This window comes from Talpa occidentalis, unplaced genomic scaffold (genome assembly GCF_014898055.3).
Source record: "Talpa occidentalis isolate TD23 unplaced genomic scaffold, MPIMG_talOcc4v2.1 talOcc4.6, whole genome shotgun sequence".
NCBI classification, from domain to species: domain Eukaryota; kingdom Metazoa; phylum Chordata; class Mammalia; order Eulipotyphla; family Talpidae; genus Talpa; species Talpa occidentalis.
In genome coordinates this window covers 70,691,491-70,705,680 of record NW_023604972.1, presented here as the reverse complement: position 1 = coordinate 70,705,680, position 14,190 = coordinate 70,691,491, and the positions used below count along the sequence as shown (strand labels likewise).

Sequence of the window (14,190 nt, the reverse complement as noted above, 5' to 3'; positions counted from 1 at the left end):
GTCAGTCTCCTTGTGATTCCTTAGTTCTTGGTGGCCTCACTCGCTCTGTCTTAATGTCTCTGTGCCCAGAATTACATCTTGCTTCACAGCCCTTATCTTAGAGTCCTTTTTCTTTATCATCCTTGTCTGGGAATGTCCCCTTGCCCATAGTCTGGGGTGTTTGATTAGTCTCCTTTGGGATTTGTTGCCCTTATCTCTGGAACCTTCCTAATTCCTCAGAGGCTTTTTCCTCATCTATTCTGACTCTAGAAGCTATTTGCTTGCCTGCCAGATGACTCACTATTACCTTGTCCTGCTTTTTTTTTGTCATTCTACCTGTTATCCTTTTCCTTTTAAAAAATAACTCTTATACACCACTAAGCACTGTGTATTTTACTTTTTTTTTATTTTCTATTTTGTTTCCTTTCTTTAAAATACAGTCTCCACAAGGGAAGGAATTTTTGTCTGTTTTGTTATATAGGAAATGCATGGCCCATAGTTTGAAACATTTGTTGAAGGAAATAATAAAATGAGAAAAATAATTTGTTATATCACGTGACTGTTAAGTCTGAAACTCTGATGGGACTGAGAATAACCTACAGAGAAAGAGAGACTACTCACTAAGCAAATCTACCTCTGGAGGAGAGGGGTAAAGTGTCTAGGTTTATTGCCTTAGAATATAAGTAAGTATGAGTAAAAATTATAAAGTCATGTAAGAAATATAAGTAAAACAGAATGTAAGTGAAAGTCTTCAGGGAAGGGAAGGAATGAGCTTTATTTCACTAAAGCTCATTGGCAGTCACTGTCTTTAGGGGAGACATTAGCTTTCAACTATCTAGAATGCAAATTCCCTTGGGATATCTCTTGCTTAGGAAGGCTCTGTCCATGCAGCAGTGTGAGACATCCAGAATTACCCAGCAGTAATTAAAATTACTGCAGTAATTCTGACATCAGCTACAATTGTTTATATATAAACTCTTCTGAACAGAGGCATGATTAGTTCTAGGGACAAAATCAGTTTTCTTCATTTTCTCTGCTCATCTCTTGGCTCCTCTTTTCTTTGGATTGGCTCACCATCAAGTAGGTACTTATAGTCTTTCAGTTTAGAAACTACGGGTGAATGAGAACTTCCTGGTTAGTTCCTATAAAAAATTAGTTCAGGTCTGTCACATATCCCTTCCCGAGCTACTGGTTGATGAAAGGAATATGCTGATTGTCTGGCTGGGTCGTGCACCTATAGCAGGAACGTTGTGCTTATTCCAGGAAGTGGAGTGTGGAATTGATCAGTGCTACACAAACTGTATGGATTGAGAGCAAGAAAGGGTAGTTTAATGGAAGAAAATTAGGATTCTGCTACCAAAAGAGGGAGTAAACACACAACACAGGTCTATTACTTGCATATATATATATATATATATATATATATATATATATGCAATTCAGTTCATTAAAAAAAAGATTCTTCAAGTCTCATTGCATATAGGCATTCCCGCTTCATCTATTTTTTAATGTAACATGACATCAAGAAGAAGAAATTTTCTTTGAAAATTTGATTTTAAAATAGATGTAAAATTGTATTTAAATTGATTACTTAATTTTAGATTTTTTAAAATTAGAATTAGATTTTGGCTTATCAGAATTGGGATATTCTTTATAAGAGAAGTGGGAGGAATAGAGGTGGGAAAGAGAATCCAGTCAGATCTAGGGTGACACCAGAGAAATGCCTCAGACATAAAAGTTGAGATAGTACTCACTGAAGGGTCATGCAATTGCAAGGTGGCACTTGCACCAAGCGGATAGTGAATGTCTATACTTTGTGCCCTCTTAAGGCATCTTGTCTTCCCTTCATCTTTTTCATGAGGAGAAGCACAACAGTATGAGCCTGTGTAGATGGGGAATTTGTTAGTGAAGATTAGATGTGTTAAAAAGTAATTATACATATTCAGCTTGTATATGGAAACCATTGCTGAGTTCTAATAAGAATAATACTTTTTTTTCCCCTTTAATATTTAGTTTTGGAATTTTTTTTAAAATTTATTTTATATAATTCTTACATCTTTTTTTATTTTTGCACAATGTATGCATTTTCATTTTATTTATATCCCCATACAATTGCATCCCCCCCTTATTTTGACCCTAGTCCTTCTTCTCCCCACCCCTCCCCGCCCCGTAGTGTGTCTCTGGTTTACAGTTGCTTTTTTTTTTTTTTTTTAAAGATTTATTTTTATTTATTTATACAAGCACTGGGTACAGTCAGAATCGCGGGAGGGTGAGAGAATTCACCAGAGCCAGAGCGGGGAGCAGAGCAGGCAGAAGGACCGAAGTACACTGCTGAGGGGAGCAGCGGGCAGCAGGAGAGGTCTGCACGCCATGTGGGACCCTCCTCTGGTGGCCGGGGAGCAGCCGGGGATCGAACCCGCGCTGCAGAGGCCGCGGGCAGCTTCTCAACCCAGCGCTCAACCGCTGCGCCACCGGGGAAGCCCTACAGTTGCTTGTTGATCTTGATTTTTACTTTGTATTCATTAGTCTTTTTCCTGGTCCCTTGTTTATGTTTTCTAGAAAGAAAAAGAAAAATACCAGGTGGTCTCACTCATAGCAAGAATAATACTTTTGAAGTAATATAAGAAATAGAACTGTTATTCATAGGCTTAGTGTAATTTGACCAAAGTAATATACCCTTTACAGGTGCTACCAAAAGTTGTTACTTATTTTGAACCCTAATTTTTATAATATCAAGTAGAAAAATATTTCTTTTCATTGAAAAGTAAAGTATAGGAAATACTTGAATTGCAGAATCAGACATAAGTAGTACGAGTGCTTTGACTGGCTTCCTTGTGTAAGACACTCGACAGTGCTCAGTGTTGGTCTTGGAGTCACAATTGAGTACTTGTCTTTCTTGTTCTTAGATCTTTGAACATAACTGTTTCTGTATCAGGGTGAGATAATACAATATTCAATTCGTGATTTCTTGCAACTTTCTTTACTGATAGAGAAGCTAAAAAAATTTCAAATCAAATGGATTGTTCAGTAATTTTTAGCTTTGTTTTGGGAGTGGAATTAGTAGATAAGATAGCGCCTCCCTGGTGGCCTATGGGTCAAGTCTCAGGGTTCTCACCACTACAGACTGAATTTGATCCCCGGCCAGGGAGCTGACCCACCTAGGGCACAGCAGACCTCTGTCTTGCCTGCTGCTCCCCTCACCAGTGGATTTCAGTAGATCCCCCTGTTCTGCACTCTACTTTGTCTTTAGTGAGTACTCTCACACAACCCCTGGCACCCCAGTTCTATGCATAAACAAATAATCTTTAAAAAAATTAGATAAGCTATATATTCATTTAGGTAGACATTATATTTTGTTTCTTGGAAATCTTTATAAGTAATACTATTTACTATATGTTAGGGGTTGAATTGAAGATACTCTATTAAAAGCACTATGAAAGAAATTATAACAACAGTTTTCATATTTAAATATCACTTTGTTATAACTTATATCATTTAATATAACAATGCTTGTCAAACCTTGTTTTATACCAGTGTACAAATTAGAAAACATTGTATTCACCTTGGAATTTCATTCATTCAGTTACATTTTGTTTAGTGGCTAGAATGTTCCAGGTATTTTGCAGGATGCTGGCTATTCAGGTTTTCTCTGAATAGGCTTTGTGCTACCTAATTGTTCCTGAATGTGGACTAATGTCAGTGTGCTGAGCACATGTAAGGTAGCAAGGCTGTGATGCTCAGTAGGTGTATTAAAAGCGTTTTTGACTTTTCCCACTATCTGAAAATAGATCATTCCTATTTGGTGTGACTTGGTAGGTTATCATTTGGGTCTTGGAATGCTCAAGAATTTGTCCATATAACTTAAGGGTAAAAGGCTTCCCAGATCCAAACAAATAATCTACAGAATCATTCCAAATAGAAATGTTCTGTTTTGGATAGAGGTCAAACTTGTATTAAGATAATAATCTCTTTCTTCAATTATGTCATAGTCTATTGGATGACGAGGAATGTAATTACATTTTAATTGTATGTGAAAAGAAAAACCCATGGAAGAGTTATGCTTTGACATACTACAGCATGTTAGAAAAGAAAGTATGTGTTTGCCAGATTTCTTTCCAAACCTTCCCAGCCTTTAACAAATGTTATATTTAAACAAGTGTAGTCACTTCTTTTCATGCCCTTCAAACTTGAAATTAATTGAAGCTGTGAAAATGGAGAGCATGAATTACCTCTTCAAAAATAAGGCAATAGGTAAAATAGGTTCTAATTGGAGAAGTTGTGAAAAGAAAGGGTCAAGAAAGTAAGCAGGGGATAGCGAGTTAGGTAAGTCCAGAGGGTTCCCAATTTACAATGGTTCAGTTTATAGTATTTCGACTTTATGATGTTGTGAAGATGATATGCTTTCAGTAGACATTGTATATCAAAGTTTGAATTTTGATACTTTTCCAGGCTAGCCGTATGCAGTATATGCTACTCTCTGGTGGTGCTGGGCATTGTCAGTGAGCTGCAGCTTCCAGGCAACCAGGCTGTCACAAGGATAAACAACTGATACTCTGCAGTGTACTGTGTTGCCAGCAGTTTTTTTGGATATTGTGTTTGTTTATTGCATTTTATCGTGTGCAAATAAAATCTGTGTCTGAGATAGTCAGCACTGTTTTATTGAATAAAAAGGCCTTGTGCTAAGTAATTGTTACTGACTGTGGACTAATGTCAGTGTGCTGAGCACATGTAAGGTAGAGAGGCTGTGATGCTCAGTAGGTGTATTAAAAGCATTTTTGACTAGATATTTTTTAACTTATGTTGGGTTTATCTTAACATAACCCTAAGGTAAGTAGAGGGAGACGGGTATGCCATTCTTATTTTCAAATGTGGTAAATTTGATAAACTGTTGCAGTTAATTTCCATTAGTAGTCAACTCTACTCCATATATTTATTTTTGTCTTTTACTCTGTTGGGAACAGTTCTGACACCTGAAATTTCTTCTTACAGCTCTTACTTTCAGGCTAGACCTATGATCATTACCCTGAGTGTTCACTGCACATTTTCTAAAGTGTCTTCCTCGCTTCTAATGTGTAGTCCTTCAAGATGGACCTGCTACTTTAGCTAAGATATGACCAGCAATGAATAGTGGTAAGGTAGGATCACTTCACTTCTTAGTAAACTACTAAAAAAAAAAATGTTTTTTCCTGTGAAACAGTTTTGACTTGTCTTGATTTTGTAGTGTACTTTATGTTAGATCATTCTCTCACTAAGCAGGCTGCAGTTATTTTATATTTGTATTATTTCGTTTTGCTTTTCATTTGTAGTACTGGATGCTATCTCATTTGTGATGTAATTACTTACTCCAGCTAACATACTCAGTAGAATCCCAATTTTTGTCAACTTTTGAGCCCACTGTCCTATATTTTCAACTGCTTGTCATCAAACTCAACTTATCTTATTTTTCTACTTAACTTGCTCTTCTTTCTGCTTCCTGTATTTCTATTAATTGCATTATTAGTCCATTTGTCTAATATAGTCATATATTGATTTATTGCTTCATTTATTTATTTGATACACATTGATATATTTCTATTAAGTGTCAGAAAATTAGCTGTTTCTGGGGAGTATAATGATGAATATTCTGCATGTCCCATCCTTGCTTATATGTGAGGGGGGGAGTCCAGGTTAAAAATAAAATGACAGCATAATTATGAATTGTAATAAATTTTTTGAAGCAAAGCAAAACAGATAATTTGGAGATAAGGAAGCGAGAGCTATTTTAGATAGGTTAGTCACAGAAGATTTCTCTGAGTAGTTGATAGTTAAGGTGCAACCTGTATGTGAGAAGGAGCTATTTTGGGAGTGGGTGGGGTGTGTGTTTGTATGTGTGTGCGTTATCCTAATTAGAAGGGATATTAGAGTGAAGTAAGTCTGACGTAGATAGACAAAGGCTGTTATGTTCTTATTTATGTGTGAAATCTTGAAAGTTAACTCAGAAAAAGAGTATGGGAAATGTTGGTCAAAGGATGGAAACTCCCATTTATAAGCTAATCAAGACTTGGGGATCTAATGGGCAGCAAGGTGATTATAATTAGCAAAAATGTGTTACATTCTTGAAAGTTTTTAAGAGAGTGGGTCTTAAATATTATCACCACACACGTACACACACGCACACAGATGTAATTATGTGAAAGGATGAAGATGTTAACTCATCTATTGTGTTAATTATTTTATAATATAGACATGTCTCCAGTATAACACTGTTCACTTTAAAGTGACTTATTTTATATGTCAAATTTAATAATATCTCAGTGAAACTTGGGGAGGGTGTAAGAGAAACAGTAAAAAAAAAGAAGTAATGGGCATGAAGACTTTGAAAGAGGAAAGATCTTGGAAGTTTGAAGAATAGAAAAAGCGCTAGTGCGGTTTACTTAGAAAGGCAGATATTAGTAGAAATTGGCTATAGACATATCAGGGCTTTGAAGGATTTGGCAAGGATTTTGTTAAAATGATGTCTTCATTTTTTTGCTGCTGCATAAGCAATGGGCTGACCTGGGTGAAACTGAAAGCTGGTGGTTTTAGTTGGTCAGGATAGAGATGGTGGTGGACTGATAAAGTGCTGACAATATGAGAGAGTTGAATGGATTTAAGCTGCATTTTTTGTGTGTCAGAATTTCTGGGACTTGTGCATAGTTTGGCTGTCAAATAGAGACATACTAAGAATGATTCGACGATGTCTGGATTTTGAGTAACTGGATGGATACTGTCATCCAGTACACATACCTTTTAGAAAAATTTCTCATCTGAATGATTGGTTATTTAATTAAAAAGGAATTTAAATATTAATGTTAAAAATAATGTTAGGGGACCTCCCTGGTGGTGCAGCAGGTTGAGTGCAGCACTGTGAAGCTGTCCGCAGCCTCTGCAGTGCGGATTCGATTCCTGGCCAGCCAGGGAGATTCCCACATGGTGTGGCAGACCTCTCCTGTCATGCCTGCTGCTCCCCTCAGCAGTGTATTTCGGTTGTCTGTCTGTCCTGCTCCCCGCTCTGTCTCTGGTGAATCCTCTCACCCTCCTGCGCCTCTGGCCTATACCCCAGCTCTTGTATAAAAATAAATCTTAAAAAAAAAAAAATAGTGCTGGAAATAATATCATCTGAAAAAAATTTAATATGTACTTTTTACTTTGAAATTTAATTAATTGTGACATTTAATTATGCATTTGTTTCATTTGACTTTAGAATCTGCAAGTAAAATGACTGACTAAACTTTCATGCTGTGTATTAATAAACCTTTTCATCTATGCTTTGTTTTATTATTTATTTATTTATTTATTTATTTATTCTTTTTTTAAGATATAAGAGCTGGGGTACAGGCCAGAGGTTGTGGGGGGGAGATGATTCATCAGAGACAGAGTGGGGAACAGAACAGGCAGATTGACTGAAGTACCCTGCTGATGTGAGCAATGGGCGAGTCAGGAGAAATCTGCTGCTTCATGTGGGTTGCTCCCTGTCCCACTGGGGATCAAACTTGTGCTACAGAGGCTGCGGACAGCTTCATAGGTTGTATCTTAACCCCTTGTGCCACCAGGGAAGCCCTATGCTTTGTTTTTAAATGAGATAAAGTTAAAATTTTAAACCAGTTGAAATCTTTTCTGTTTATTATCCAAAGTTCTGATAGATTATTTTATTGCTATTTCATCTTACAGATCTAGATCATCCTACCATTAGATGTATATCATACTAAAATTCATTTATTATATTTTGGCTTTTTTGATTTTTATCAGAGCATGTTATATTTACCCTCCTAGGATTGATAGTTTAGGTGCAAACTGAAATTAAATAGCCATAAAAATAAATTTTTCAAATTCTATTTTTTTCATTTCTTCTGAGCTAATTAGTGGTAATATCTTTCTGTTGTTGAAGAATTACGATGTCTTCTTAAAAGAGGTTAATATTGTTTATGTTCACTGTGTTAGGAATTAGGTTAGCTCTTTGAAATATTTTATTTTAAACTCCATTTTTACTACCACTTACAACAGCTCTAAACGTTTCCCACTTTGTGTATGATTATCTTTTAAGTTTTAGAGCTGAGAAATAATAGAGTAGAGGGATTTATACAGTTGGAAGACACCTCAGACATTATCCATTTCCTCCTATTTCAACTGGTACTCAGAAAGTTTCTGCGACCTGACCAACAGCACCGCATTTACTGAGACTAATGTTGATTTTACTGTTTATACTTCAGTCAAACTTGCCTCCTCTCATGCCGTCTATCTTCTTTCTCCTTCAATATTTTATCTTAAAAATGCTCAGTGTTGCAGAAATATAGGTAATAATTGACAATGAACATTCATATTACTTTTCATTTGTGTTTATTCATTATTACCATTTTGTCACATTTTCTCCTTTTATATATTTGTGTATCTTCAAAAAACATGAGCTACACTGAAGAGATAAATTTATAATGTAATATAATTTTTTAGAATGCATATCATAAACCTGTGGATAATTTGCTCATGAATATAATATCAATACACATATAGGAAAACTAACATTAATTTAAGAGTGTGTGTAATAAATAATCCATTTTCAGATCTCCCCAGTTGTGTGTGTGTGTGTGTTTTAATTTTTTGGATCTAGGAGTCAATCAGGATTCATACATGGCATTTGATTCTTGTGTCTCTTTATTTTCTTTTAATCTTTAACTCTTCACCCGCCTCTTTTTTTTTCATTATTTGTATTTTATTTTGAGGTATTTTATTTTATTATGAGAAGGATACTTAGTATCCCTCTCAGGAATTGCCTATTTCTTACTTTATTAATTGTAGTTTGCTTTTTTTCCCTTTCAGTTCTCTGAGATTGCTGGAATAAAGTTGTTTATCTAAACTTTAAACAGAAAACATCATTTCGACTTTAAGTATACATTGACTGAGGATTTTGTATTTGGTGCATTAAGTTAAAGATAAGGAAACTGAGAGATTTATGTTGAATTTGATTCACTGTACTAATAAGCTATTGAAATTCATTTAAAACAACAGACGTAGGGGCCTCCCTGGTGCGCAGGTGGTTGAGCGCTGCACTGTGAAGCTGTCCGCAGCCTTTGCAGCGTGTGTTCGATCCCAGTTGGCCGGCGAGAATCCCACATGGCGCAGCAGACCGCTCCTGTCTCTCCTGCTACTCCCCTCAGCAATGTATTTTGTCAGTCTACCTGTTCTATTCCCTGCTCTGTCCCTGGTGAATCCTCTCACCCTCCCGTGCATCTGGCCTGTACCCCAGTTCTTGTATAAATAAATCAATATTTAAAAAAAAAAAACAGACGTAGCAAGAGTTCCTCACCTACCCATCATTACCTATCCCTACTTTCTAATCAGTTAATTACATCTAGGAATATGTACCTAGTCACTGCAGATGTTAAACAAGAGTAGTCTAAGTTTGTGTTTTTGAAAAATGCATAGTTTCAAGTGGGAAGTAGATTAAAATGCAGATAATATATAAGCATGTTTAGATAACCAAAGCCAGATACAATGAGAAAAGACTTAAATACCTGCTCTCTCTGGAGCTTGTTTATATCTGGCATTTGGTGAGTGTTCCCTTTCTGTTTTTGACTTTCCCAGCTTTGATTGGTGTTCTGTAGGAATTATATGCTATGTAGAAACAAGTGGGGGAGGAAGCAGGATGTAACTTTGAAACAATATTTTCTTTTTAAATCCACATACTTTTTATATTTTTTTAAATTTTAATCTATTTTTTTATTTTTAATTGAGGTAATATTAGGATACACACCCATCAGGTGTGAAACAATATTTTCAAAGTGAGAGGAGGCATATTTTGTGTGACAGTAGAGGAAGAAAGTGTCAACAAGGAAGGGAATGCTCTAGATGGGTTAGGATCTTTTCCTGTCTTTTCTCCAGTCAATCTTATATGATACTCCTAAATATTATATATTATATAAATGCACATATTGTATTATATGTGCTTTTATACTTTGTACAGGAATTTTTAAAAAAAGATTTGTATATTTATACAAGCACTGGGGTACAGGCCAGAGGTGTGGGAGAGCGAGAGAATTCACCACAGACAGAACGGGGAACAGAACAGGCAGAATGACCAAAACACACTGCTGAGGGGAGCAGTAGGCGAGACAGGAGAGGTCTGCCCTGCCATGTAGGAATCTCCCTGGCTGGCCGGGAATTGAACCTACACTGCAGAGACTGCGGACAGCTTCACAGCACCGTGCTCAATCCCTTGCACCACTGGGGAGGCCCCTCTTTTCTTTTTTTTTTTTTAAAGATTTATTTCTTTATGCATACAAGAGTTGGTATACAGGCCTGAGGTGTGGACAGTGAGAGGATTCACCAGAGACAGAGTGGGGAACAGAACAGGCAGACTGACTGAAATACATTGCTGATGGAAGCAGTGGGTGAGATAGGACAGGTCTGCTGCGCCATGGGGGTAGCTCCCTGGCTGGCTGGGGATTGAACTTGTGCTGCAGAGGCTGCAGATAGCTTCTTCAGACACAGTGCTGTGTCTTAACCCCTTGTGCCACCAGGGAGGCCCTGTACAGAAATTTCTTAGAGCAATTATTGTTATGTTAGAACTCCCTGTAACCAGTACTTTTTTTAATTTCTTGTGCTCTGAGGCCCATGTATTGTAGACATTTAATAAATACTTATTGGATGAATTAATGAATAAAGAAAAAAAGGCTTTACTAAGACAGTGCAAAAATACAAAGATTACTTTGCTGAGCAACCACAGTAATTGTTGGGCCTATGGTTAAACCAATTTATTGCTGAGGTATTCAATTAGAGCTAAAAAATTTAGGTAAGACCTGACAAATGAAGACTATCAGGAACCTGACTTATGTAATACGTTTGAAGTTATTTAGTGGAAATAAATAGGAGTGTCGTATGGGTAGGGTAAAAATAGCTATTACGGGAAGGCGATTGGGAGATTTGTAACTGTTGTACTGGTAAAATAAAGAATAGCACCTATTTCTCTCTTTAAAGTATCTCAGTTCTGGATGGTAAGCAATACCCATGCTAGAAGGGAGAGAATATGGGGTACTGATAACTTTTAGGGAAAATTGTTTGATCTCTGAGTAGCTGTCTGGAGTAGACTCCAAGTAGCTGAAAGGTGGTAGGTTATGGCCTAAAATTAGTGTTAAAATTTACCATTATAGAGTTGAAATAGTTTTGGATTCAGTTTGGATGGCAGTAACAGTAGTAGTTGAAATGGAGTTGGACTGAACTGGTCTTTGGAGAAGAGAAAGACATAAAGGTTAGAATTCCTATGGATGGGGATTCAATCAGGGTTAGCAAATAAGATTTTGGGGCAAGTGGAATTGGAGAGGGAGATTTGGAGACAAATAACAGGGAGGTGAGTGGAACTTAGTAAAGCTAAATGGTGGATATTTTCAAATAAGATCGGAAGAGTAATGATTTGGAAATGGTACTAAGGAGAAGGATCACCAACTCCCTCCCCACCTCAACTCATGGCCATGGGTGGTGGAATGTAGAAATGTCTCCAACACGAGAATATTATATTTTGGGGGAGGGGGCAGGTTTCAGGTGGTTTAAGGACTTGGAGGATAGACATTTAGAGTTGTCTCTTTACAAAATGAATGGAATTTCAGAGGAACAATTTGGGAAGAAAACAGATTAGTAAGGGCATGACTGTTACAGGGCATCGGGAGGGGCACCCTGGAACCCTACAACCTGCCTGCTCTGAATAGGTTCTGCTATCCACTGCATCAAGAAAAACATATACAAAACATACTCTAATGCATAAAACCTTTAATGGAAAGGAACTTTAATACAATTAGTGTATAACATAGAAAATGGAAAGGATAAAGTTTCCAAATCAAGCACCTGAAGTTACCCAACTCCTTGTGGGTAAATGCCTAGCCAAACTGGGTTGGCCAAAGCAGGGCCCCTGAGGCCTGAAAGCCTGCCACAAGTGTAAGGCGCCTCCTGGTGGGGACCCATAGGAAAGGGGCAGAAACACCCGGACAATTCTGGAAGGAAAAGAGCAAAAGCTCTTTTGCTACCACTGTTAACGTCCCCATGGGTCTCTCCTCCACATCTGTTCCAACCAGTCCAAGACCAGGAAGCAAACGCAGTTTCTTCACTTGTCTCTGCTCCATGTGCCTCCTCCAGGTCTCCTTGTTGCTCCCCATCTTTTTTCTTTCCTTCCCCAATCTCCTCTCTAGCTTCTCTTCCCTGCTCAGCTCGGCCCTTCCTTGGGTTGGGCAGGGAACCTGGTACCTCCCCTTTTCCTGGGGACCACACTCTTAAAACTAAAGAAAAGAGATGGAATGGGAGTGAATATTAGGCCTTGCCTTTTGGGAAAAGATTGAATTACACAAAAAGGCCAAAGGTGGAACTGACTTTTCCTCCATGTTTTAAACAGTGGCACGAGACTTGTCTAATTTGTCTAATGAATCTATGAATCCTTGTGAGTCTGTCTCATTTCAAGGTAGGACTGTTTTGGCTCAGTTCATTTAATATATAACTGATGATACCTTGTTGGTTGCCATTCTGTTCATGTATGCCTTTGATAAACATTTGAAAGTACATTTGGATTCTGAAATTATTCTTATTTTCCCCCACATTGTTTCTCTATTTGAGGGAGAAAAGTATTTGTCTTTAATTTGAAAACTGAACTCTTTTATAATAATTGCTCATATTGGAAGAGTACAAGGTTAAGAGGTATCTAAATAACAATTATATTTCTAGACTTTAGGGCATATAAGTTTATATAAATTGTGTCCATACTCTTTAACCTCACCCTCCCATTTTTTGTTAAATTAGCAATGTTTCACAAACATTTTTCCTGTTTGTCCACTTGTTTATACTTACTCAGGTTTAATTTTTATTTACAAAGTAACCCCTTCCATTATTGCTCTTCCATATTTTCTGTTTAGTTCTCTTTCTCATGCTTTGTTAGTATTTATTACTTTTCAGTGAATCTCTCCAAAATCAGATACTTTAAATTCTTTTTCTTATCTAACCTGAATTCACAATAATACTGCAAAACACTACAAAAAATAGAAGATATAGAAATATAATTTCAGCTTTTAAAAGCAACATATGTCAAACATTAACTCTTTGAAAATAAAATGTTTTATAATGAATGCCATCCTATGATTTATATCACAACTTAGTTGGCAGCATATTTTTCCTGAGTAGCAATAAAATATGGCATATCTGAGGATTAATGTTTTTTAATTTCATATAAACATATGTATACTCTTTTGCTAAAATACTGAAAAAGTCATAAATGCAAGAGACTAATAGGAAATAAAATCTAGATGAGAATTTAAATATGATAAAGAATATATTTTTTAAAAAAACAGGTGTTACTCTTCCAAATTTAAAGATAAGAAACACAGCTCCCATAGTATTAATTAAAATGTAGTTATACAGTTCTTAAATGGTAAGAATTAGGGTTTCAACACAGGATTGTCTATTTCCAATGCTGCCTCTTACATACATCTTTGAGAGAGATAAATTAATAAAATGAAAGTTTGTAAAATATATTCTTTTTAATAATTTTCTCCAGCTTTTATGAGATAAAATTGACGTATGACGTTGTGAAAGTTTAAGTTGCTTAATATGTTATCATCTTAATATAGTCCTTAAAAAATTGAAACAAAATTGACATAGTATTATGTATGGTATTAGTTTCAGGTGTATGCAGTGCGAATATGATTACCATAATATGTCTGTTGCCCATCTGTTTTTAGCAGTTTTTAAAATTTGCAATGCTGTACATGACATTCTTATGATTTATATATTTTATAACTGGAAATTTGTACTTCTTTATCCTCTTCAACTTTCCCCCCCTACTCTCCCAACCCTATTTCACTCTAAACAGTGTATGAGTTTCGTCATGTTTTGTTTGCTATTTGTTTTCTGTTTTAGATTCCACATGTAAGTAAAGTCATATGGTATTTATCTGTCTCTGTCTGACTTATTTCAGTTAGCTTAATACCTTGAAGTTTCATGTAGTTGTTTTAGATGGAAAATTGTGTTATTTTTAATGGCAACATAGTATTCCATTACACACAAATGTATATGACACAAGTTCTTTTATCTCTTCATATATTGATGGACTTAGGTTGTTTCCATATCTTGGCTTTTGTAAATAATGATAAAGGAACACAGGGGTGCATACAAGTCCTTGAGTTAGTGTTGTTTTCTTTGAATAAATACCCAGAAGTAGACTTG

The 14,190-nt window shown here is 36.3% G+C and overlaps 1 protein-coding gene across 9 annotated transcripts in view; it reads left to right on the top strand.

Moving 5' to 3' along the window:
* The window catches only part of FER (FER tyrosine kinase), a 484,685-nt gene that overhangs the window by 16,482 nt on the left and 454,013 nt on the right, over positions 1–14,190 (top strand). For 4 of the 9 annotated variants that reach the window (XM_054688075.1, XM_037530055.2, XM_054688069.1 and 1 more), the window contains exon 2: positions 4,969–5,114. The exons of 3 other annotated variants lie outside the window; for them this stretch is intronic. The gene's annotated coding sequence lies outside the window, so the exon portion shown is untranslated. Of the gene's footprint in view, positions 1–4,968; positions 5,115–12,370; positions 12,437–14,190 lie in introns of all 9 variants that reach the window. 2 more of the 9 variants (XM_054688072.1, XM_054688070.1) reach the window with 2 other exon arrangements.